The sequence below is a fragment of the Alligator sinensis genome, unplaced genomic scaffold (genome assembly GCF_000455745.1).
Source record: "Alligator sinensis unplaced genomic scaffold, ASM45574v1 scaffold701_1, whole genome shotgun sequence".
Lineage (NCBI taxonomy): Eukaryota > Metazoa > Chordata > Crocodylia > Alligatoridae > Alligator > Alligator sinensis.
The window spans coordinates 2,358,461-2,367,902 of NW_005841915.1; the positions used below are offsets into that span (position 1 = coordinate 2,358,461).

At 42.3% G+C, this 9,442-nt stretch overlaps 1 protein-coding gene across 6 annotated transcripts in view; it reads left to right on the forward strand.

The window, feature by feature from the left end:
- The window catches only part of RAB27B (RAB27B, member RAS oncogene family), a 64,635-nt gene that overhangs the window by 9,901 nt on the left and 45,292 nt on the right, over positions 1-9,442 (forward strand). Inside the window, exon 1 of one of the 6 annotated variants that reach the window (XM_025198170.1) lies at positions 524-607. The exons of 4 other annotated variants lie outside the window; for them this stretch is intronic. The gene's annotated coding sequence lies outside the window, so the exon portion shown is untranslated. Of the gene's footprint in view, positions 1-523; positions 608-8,357; positions 8,409-9,442 lie in introns of those variants that run through there. One more of the 6 variants, XM_006018863.2, reaches the window with a different exon arrangement.

The window sequence follows — 9,442 nt, forward strand, 5'->3', positions numbered from 1 at the left end:
GGGAAAGTCAGGAGGGTGTAGGAAAAACTGAAAGACTCCGCTCCTCAGTGCTATTCACTGCAGTGTGCTGAGAAGGAATAAGTTTTTCCTTGGCCATGTAAAGGTTAAGCATTCAGGTGTAAATCATTTTTGTCTGAGCAGCAGAATATATTTTAATTCCTAAGACCTTTACACTGAATAATCAAATTGCCTCAATTTTCACGTGGGCTTGTCAAATCTAGAATGGAGATATAATTTACTGTTTCAAAAGCAGTGATTTAAATGCATAAAAGACATCAGTGCTTTAGAAGTGACTTCTTGCTAATGTACCGCTATCCATGAGATTATTATGCATAGTGCTTTAAGAGTCATGTTAAATGGGAGCAGATTATTTGACAAGCCAAACAATTTTGATCACTGCTGTATATTTTTATTTAAACAGAATGGCATGGGGAATGTAAATCTGCCTGCACGAACAGTAGAGAGACTTCAGCTGGTATTGTGATTTAGCATTGTTATTGCTATTCTTTTTTCTGGAAGTGCCCACAAAGCGCCAGGTGCTTTCCAAACAGGCTTTCCACCCCAGTGATCCTGCGTTCAGGAACCTGAGACACAGAACATGTTTCAGGTATGCCAAAACCCTTTCATGTCTTTCTAGTAGAATACAGAGGTCTTGAAGGGGATGGAAAGCATTCAGAGGTTCACAGAGGCTCTAAAGCATGTGTAAAACTTGCATAAGAGACTCACAGTTCCCCTACTCCAAGCCTCAGTACTGGGGGCAGAACAAATGCCCCCACTTGGCTGTGCCATGCATGTGTAGGGAACTCTGGGCTCTCTGGTCAGCACAGGCTTTTGCCAGTGCTTCATGTGAACAGTGAGTGCTGAGCTCACCAGCTGATCAGGTTAAGGTCTGGCCACGGACCTTGCTTTCACATGGCTCTAGAGTCCAGGGGCTGTTCATCCTCCCACTTCCTCCTATTTCTCACTGCATTCAGCAGCAGGGGAAAGGAAGGGATGAGTGACAGCAGCAGCACTCACCCCCTGGGGTCAGGGGCTCCAGCCAGATCCCACACCAACAGCTCGAGTGCAGCATGACCAAAGGCGGGTGCAGCCAGACACCTGTACCTGCTCTGGATTCATCCCTGGCCTTGTATGGATCCAGAATTCAGGAAGTGAGTTTACACTTGGCCCATGCCCCTTTCTGTCTTTATGCTGAGCAAAACCAAAAAAACATGGCCCAGCATGTGGGGGAAAGAGTTATGACAAACAGACCAAGAAAGTCAAGCTGTTAGTAAGCCTTGGTTTGGCAGAACCCTACTTCTGTAACAGAACATTTTAAATACCTATTTGTAAGAGCCACAGTCAAACTTTCAAATGTTATTTTTGATTTTGGGGCAACATTCAGTTTGCGATGCTGTGATTTCTGGGACAGCTGGGTATCCAAAAGGTAGTCAGGAAGAGCTACAGGTGCTTCACATATTTTCACATCAAACCTAGGAGGATCAGTAGCTGAAAAACTAAAAATGACACCTCCAAAATGAACATCCCTAGTACTGCTGAGTAGTATGCCTTGCCCACTCTCATTGTCTCTGAAATACTTCATAGTGGAGCAGGGGTGCCATCATTTCCAGATTGCCAATGCATACTTTCTGCTGGAGGCCTTAGTAGCCATTAGCTTGTCTCCTAATACCCACAACCAGGCAGTAAAATGAAATGCTTTATTCCACAGCAAAATATTACAAAGCAATATTTCCAATGCAGTTTGGGATGATATAGACATTTTGTAAGACTGTCTGCTTTAAGAAAGGTGCCAAGGTAATCTTGTTTCCCAGGGATCAAAATGATACGTGGGGGTTCCTACCACCTACCACACAGCCTGAGTATCAATTGATGCACAAGTGTCAAGGTATCTGATTTTGGTAAGAAAAGTGTAAACGAGGGATAACTGCATTCATATCAATGGAATTACTCTAGTGTAAACCTGGTCATAGCAAGAGCAGAACAAGGTATAGGGAATGTGATTCAGAACTACTACTAATATATATATTATTTTAAATGAAACAATGTAAGTAATTGTCTAGGACTATTTCAGAATGTTTTAGTTACTCCTAATAACAGTCTCAAAGATAATGGTGTATTTGATTTTCCCCCAACATATTCTGTTTCACTAGCAAAAATGAAAGTAGGGGAGGCTGGAAAATTTTTACTAGCCCCTTCTCATGCAAGCATTATGGGCTTAAACCCAAAAATTGACTTCAGTGCTGCAGTACTGACAAGCAATGCCTAACTTCTAGATATCTAGGTTCCCTGTGCCATGTATGAGCAGAGTTGGGTACTTCAGAATTGCATCTAAAACAATCCTTGCTCTGAGCAGAGTACTAGGCACAAAGGAAATGGCAAGGAAGGATGGAAGCCCCTCAGGAAGCCCTCATTTTTGGATCCTAAGTCAACTTTGATCCAAGATGCTTCTGGGCTAGTGCAGAAGCAAAATATTACATGTTTGTGGAAATTTTTGGTAAAAAAAAGCCTGGGGTTGTTTATGATGCTTAGGTGCTTTCAGGCCTGGCAGCAAGTGATTGGAAGTGCCTGAAGTCCATGCAAGTCCAAGGTAGAGAGATCCTTTTCTGGATCTGGCCCAGAGCATGCAAACATAGTTTAGGAAACAGGACTTACAAGAAAAGGTTGGAAGAGCTGGGATTATTTGGTCTAAAGAAGAGAAGACTTAGGCTGGATCTAGAGATGCAGGCATGTGCAGTTTGTGGCACGAAATACCTCTTTGCAGTACTACAGACTGCACGCCTGGCATGTTAAACTGTGTATGGTGCTTCTAGTGTCGGAGCAAAGTTTGCTACTGGGATTGCCCAATAGCAAAAAAAAAAAAAAATGTGAATAAAAAAGTGGTAAAAAGCACACCAAAGCGGCGTGTGCCAGGACAAACTTGAAGACAGGGGACCAGACAGCACAGGGCTGCCTACTCCTCTGTCTTTACATGCTGCGGAGGTCCTATGCTGAAGCACCCTGCGCCCCAGCCAGCCTTTCTGTCTGCCCCACATGTTTAGTTACACTGCAAGGCCTGCAAATTGGAGTCTGGTCATTTCTACCAGTAGATCTACATTCCTCCAATAAATCTGTTCTACTCAACAGACAAATCCCTTCCATCCCAGTCAGTTCTTCCTTTCTCCAGTCCAGTGAATTCTGTCTCCAGTCACTTCTGCCTGTCTAATCATTCATCATCTGTCCACTTCCCCTCAGTCAGCTACTACTGCCCACTCAGCCAGTTCATTAATACTGTCCTCAGATTTATGGTAGTGCTGCTGGCCCCCGCTTGATTTTCTTGTTAGTCACAGAGGAGGCCCTCCCTTGTCTCAGCTTCCCCTTTCCACCAAGGCTCTTTGCTACCTGCTTCTCTTTCCTGTGAGAAGTAGCTAGGAAATAGATCTCGTCCAGACTTCCCTCTCCTAAAAGTAGGATCATAATTTTCATTGCCAGGCAAAGCATCACAAGCAAAATTCTGTCTTCCACATAGACATGAGCATATCCGGTCAAGGCCAGCAGGACCTGTTAACAGGGGCTGTATTAATGTATACACAAATAGTGTGTTGGACTTGTATCTCTCAAAAGCCTTTAGTAGCATGACTCTGGATTTATTTTGGTATAATAGGAAAGCAGAATTTAACCTTAGATAATTACAGATCAAATGCCTTCATTTTTCCTCTGGGCTTAGCCTGATGCAGTCAGCGTGGTTACTCCGCGAGAGCAGGAGGATAAGTCGATCCTTCTGATACAGCTTCTGTCCAAGAGTGTGGTCAGTAGTGACAGTCTGATAGCTTGTCCTCTCTGCTACGAAATTCCATTTTTTTTAAACGAAGGATAACTAATGTACATAAGCCTTTGAAAGGTAAAAATGCAGTGAAGACAAAACACTTTTGTTTTACCACAGTGTATATTCTCGGAGGTAAACCCTAGGTAGCAGCCTAGGTCTGACCTCAGCAAGTTTACCCGACATTGAAGCAAAACTAACCTGTTTTTGCTGTGTTTTCACCTTGGGATAGCTCATGAGTACTAGTTACTGTAAGGTAAAAATACAGCTTCTTAGCACTGAAGACAAGCCATTAACCAAAAAAATTTAAGACAGCTTTGTCACCAGAGGCTGAATTCTGTGCTAAAATATACATATATAATTTCTGTTTGAGCCCAGGGAAGCTGCTAGGATGCGTCTGAAGGCAGGAATAATCAAGTGACTTCCCTTCTAATCATAGGAAATTAGGGCTGGATGGGACCTCAGGAGGTCATCTAGTCCAGCCCCTTGCTCAAAGCAGGACCACCCCCAACTATATAATTCCAGCCAAAGCTTTGTCTGCCCAGGTCTTTAAAACCTCAAAGAATGGAGATTCCACAACTTCTCTGGGTAACCTGTTCTAGTGCTCTACTACCTTCCTTGTGAGAGTTTTTCGTAATATCTAACCTAAACTTTCCTTGCCACAGTTTGAGACCACTGCTCTTTGTTCTGTCATCTTCCATCACTGAGAAGAGTCTCAATCCATCCTTTTTGTAATTCCCCTTCAGGTAGTTGAAAACTGCTATTAAATCTCCCCTCAGTCTTCTCTTCTCCAAACTAAATAAGCCCAGTTTCCTCAGCCTTTCCTCAGAAGTCATGTCCCCCATCCCCCTCACCATTTTTGTTACCCTTTGCTGGACTCTCTCCAATTTGTCGACATCCTTCTGTAGTGGGGGCCCAAAATTGGACACAGGACTCCAGATGTGGTCTCACCAGTACCAAATAGAGGGGAAAATCACTTCCCCTGATCTGCTGGCAATGCTCCTACTAATGCAGCCCAGTATGCTATTAGACTTCTTTGCAATAGGGGCACACTTGGCTCTCATTCAGCTCGTTGTTCACTGTAACCCTCAAGTCCTTTTCTGCAGAGCTGCTGCCCACGCAGTCAGTCCCCAGCCTGTACTGGTGCATGGGATTCTTCCATCCTAAGTGCAGGAATTTGCACTTATCCTTGTTGAACCTCATGATCGTGTCCACATGGGCATAGGCATTTGTTTCCCTGGGGACCAAGAAGCAGTGGCACGCCTTGTGCTGCTGCTACTTGTCCCTGGGGGACTCCTGTGCTGTGCACCCTCTGGCGCATGGCAGGTTACCTGGTTTGTGTAGGGGTGGCCTAGGGGTAGCCTTACCTGTGGTTCTGGGGGCTTCCTGAGGCTGCAGCAGCAGTGATCCTGCCACTTGGAGCCTGGCCTGACCAGCAGCCAGAGTGTGGCTCTGGGTGGCCAGGCTCTGTTTTTGGGTGGTGCTCACTGCCTCTGCATGCGCTGCTCCACATTTTTTTTTCGCATGGGTTTTGCGTGTTTGCCGTACCACATGGCCACACCTGCAGTGCCACGTACCACACGGCCATGCTCATCTGCATGTGGCCCATGAGATTTCTGTCAGCCCAATCCTCCAATTTTTCTACGTCTCTCTGAATCCTATCCCTACCCTCCAGCATATCTACTACCCCTCCAAGCATGGTATCATCTGCAAAATTGCTGAGGATGCACTTTGTGCCATCGTGCAGATTGTTGATAAAGTAATTGAACAAAAATGACCCCTGGGGCACTTCACTTCATACCAGCTCCTAACTAGACATAGAGCCATTGATTACTACCCTCTGAGCCCAGCAATCCAGCCAGTTTTTGATCCAGTTTTAATCCCCCTAATCCAAAATAGCAAGGGATGAGTGTTACCTGCTTCTTATAGTTCAAATGGAAGATTTGTGGACTTTGAACAGTCACTTAACAGCAACCACATAGAAAACACCCTGCACAGAAAGTTGGTCTAAAAAGATTCAATACAGAATTGCACAGAAACAACGTGGGCGTGTCTACACGAGACGCTTTGAGCACATTAAACTAAATCTACTGAGCATTAGCACAGCAGGCAAAGCCCATGCTAATGCACAGTAAATTTAGTCTAATGCTCAGTAGCATAACTTAAAATGATTGATCTCTGCTAATGTGCAGTAGTGCTGATTATGGCGCATTAAGTTAGTACTTCTGTCCCTAGCCAGTGGGGTTTGGGATAGTTAAGAAATAGAAGGGAAGGGAGGGCTGCTCTAGTGCCCCCTGGCTTCTAGCCTGAGGCACTACAGGCATTTGCCTGCATGTCTGGGATGTCTGTGCAGTTACAAAGTGATTTAACCTATCCAGGTTAGACTAACCTGCAAAGATTGAATCAATTCAGGCTCAGGCTTTTTGAATGTCTGCCCCTAGCCCTCGGGAACAAGAAGCCATCACAGTTCTTGTTGCTAGAGATGACGGGGAATTTTAGGAAGAAATAGGTTGGAAACAAAGAAAATGTTTGTGTGTTAAAATTGAAAAAATTATGTGCAAACATCTCATTTTGGGTGACTGTCCACCAGCGCATAAGCAGGGGGGCCACTGCAGATCTGCCTGCTTGTCTGCCATCTTACTTGGGGGATTGCTGGGGAATCCAAGGTCCCAGGGATTGAAGTTCCAGGGCAGCTACCACCATCGCCCAAGACTGCTTTGGAGTCAAAGATGCTGGGACTGCCTAGGCTTTCAGATCAAGGTTAGTCCTACCATATATATTGCTCTAAGGTCAAGGACCTGAGGTTTTCTAGACTCCTTGTAAAACTTAAAAGCCTTAAGGAGCCCCTCATGTAGCTGGTACTCACTTGCCTGGCTCACTTGCCCAGATATTTGCCCTTGTTCCTTGTGGAAGATTCCTTTTTTCACTTTTTAAGTCATAAAAGAGCTCCTTAGGTAGCCATTATGCTTCCTTTCTTTATTTTAGTGGATCTATGTTAATTTATACCAACTGAGGATCTGATTCTAAATGTCCAACTGAGTTCTTAATTTTGACTGTATATTCTTAGTTTTGGAGTGCATTTCTAATTTCTTTCCTTTTTTTACCTCTTGTTTGTAAATGCACTAATTTTACAGGAAGATGTAGGAAGATAAAAAAGCATGAATAGCTGGAAATTGTTCAAGTCTCCTTTGTGTAATGTTCAGATTTGGATTCTGCACCTACTCACAAAGTTTTTAATCACTGTGTTCCTCCTGTTTTTGATTTTAAAGTTACATGATTTAGCTGAAGTATTCAGGCTGAAGGGCAAGGTATTGTCTCTTCACAGAGATCCTGTAAACCTTTATGATGTATTTCAAGTTTAAAATTTTATTGTGGTAAGGTCAAAGAAATAAGGTAAGAGTAACCATATCGTGTTTATTCAGTGACAAGGGAAGTACAACCCAGTTCCTGTCTTTCAACTCTATCCCGTAACATTTCATAGATTTTTTTTCCCCTGGCACGTCAGTAGATAAGTAGCAAAAGTAATGGTAGCTTTCACTTTGAATATAGTGATATGGTTAGCATTTTGATCAGCAACAGAATTGCAAGTCCGCAAACAGCAGCTAAGCTGGGATTTTGAATGACTCTCATTGCATTCATAGTCAGTTGGTTCAGCCCCATAAATATATATATAAAAAAGGAATGACATTCCACCTATCATAAGGCTCCTGTTCACACTTTCAGTAAGTCTGACGACCCCAGACACATCTTACTTTGTTGTTTAATTCTTGTATGGCACTTAGACTTCATAATGATGATGAGTATTATAGTTTGTCACTGTGACTAGATTAGCTGAGATCCTGTACAATAAACCCAGGAGTCTTCTCTTTCATTTTGAGGGGTTTTTTCCCCACCCTTGGTAATCGCAACAATTCACTGAAATGTTTCTGCCTGTTTTATCTGCCCTTTTGCAGTGGGTATGAACAATTAGTGGTACTTAATTTTTAGATTTTTACTAGCAGAGTGTTACTGCTATTTGAAAATTTCATTCTATTTTTATATTTAATACTTAATATTTTTATTTTAAAGTTATTTATAAAAAGCAATATTATTCCTTTATTGTCAGTAGCACAATTACACTGTCCAATCACTCAAGTGTGACAGACTGGATTACACATAAGGCATTCCCTAGCTGAGTCAGCCACAGAACTGATTCATATACTTACCAAGTAGGTTTTTGAAATAGTAAAATAGAGAGAATACATATGTTCCCACATGGTATAACCAATCTCTTACCCTATGTTTGACAGTGGTAGAAAATACCAGGGAAATTTTTAAATAATAGTCTCTGGGAACAAATCTACTAATTTATTTTAGAGCTACATCTGTTTCCACTTTTTTATTACTGAAAAAATGGGGGAAACTGATTTCATTAGATATTTAAATTCGGTTTTTTGTGAGAAAGGTGCAGTTACAATTTTGATGTTTGCATGAGCATAAGGGAACCAATTATATATGGAACTTGTGCTTAGGGATTTGGGGAAGGAGTTCAGAGGAGCTCCTGCTCCATTTAAACATGGCCTGAGTTTGGAGAGAAGACTTGGGAGGAAAAAAGCTCATGAATTTTCAGGTACATGCTTAGAAAATATTAAAGCACTTGGGTGACTGAGAACATGAATGAATAACCTTTAGAATAATAGTGACATGAGTGAATTAGAATGGGAGATTCTTGTATCTCTCTTTTTTTCTTGCTGTTTAAACCACACATTTAAAAATGTGCTTGTAGGCATGTTTATTAATGTTTAAATTCAGAGCTAAGTCCTGCCCGCTTTGCTTGCCCGAATTAGACCTGTTTCTAAGAGTAAAATGAGGAGCATTTCATCTCCATATTTAATGCTGCCTTTTTAGGCTGTGTACTGCAGCATGTGCAATAAATTAATAAACTAGTCTTCTGTATTGGTGTGTGATGTCAAAAGAGCTTATAACAGATGGTAACTTGCATTTGCTATTCTTTTATCAGTGATGAGTGGACAAAGCAGGCGAGTTCAAACTTCAGACTATTGACAATACAATGTTATTTGCATCTGGGTTCTTGCGCCTATTACAAAGAACATCTTGGATTATTAATATCAAAAGAGTTACTCTCTCAGGGCCCTGACTCTCAAAGAAATTTCTTACATGCAATAGCTTACTGATTTCAGTGAGGTGTTATGCGAACACTATTGGCCAACTTGTAAGGCTCCAAATCTGAAAAATGACTGTGCTACAGCTGTGGCTTATTTTTGACACTTTTGAACTTGGAAAATGAAAGATCAGTTTTGGTTCTGGGTTTATGGTAACTACAAAGAAACCTGGGGTATATCTGGTGACTTTACAGGAAAAGGGTGGTGGGAGGAGGGAAGTAACCAGGTGGGAGGAGGTGGAGGTGGGTTCTGTGTTTCATTAGCTGTTGTCTGGTAAAAGAAAAGGTCACGCACCAATTTCACACTGATGCAACTGTGAGGACATCGGTGCACTCTGTTTCTGGGATTTCAGAAAGGTTCAATTGTCTTTATTTTAGGTGGCTTTTTTGGGCAGAGGATTGCAAGTGAAGCATTGTGTAACCTTGGTATAATTTGTATGGGTTTTGTCTTGTGGGTCTGTTGCTTTCCCTTCTACGGTCTA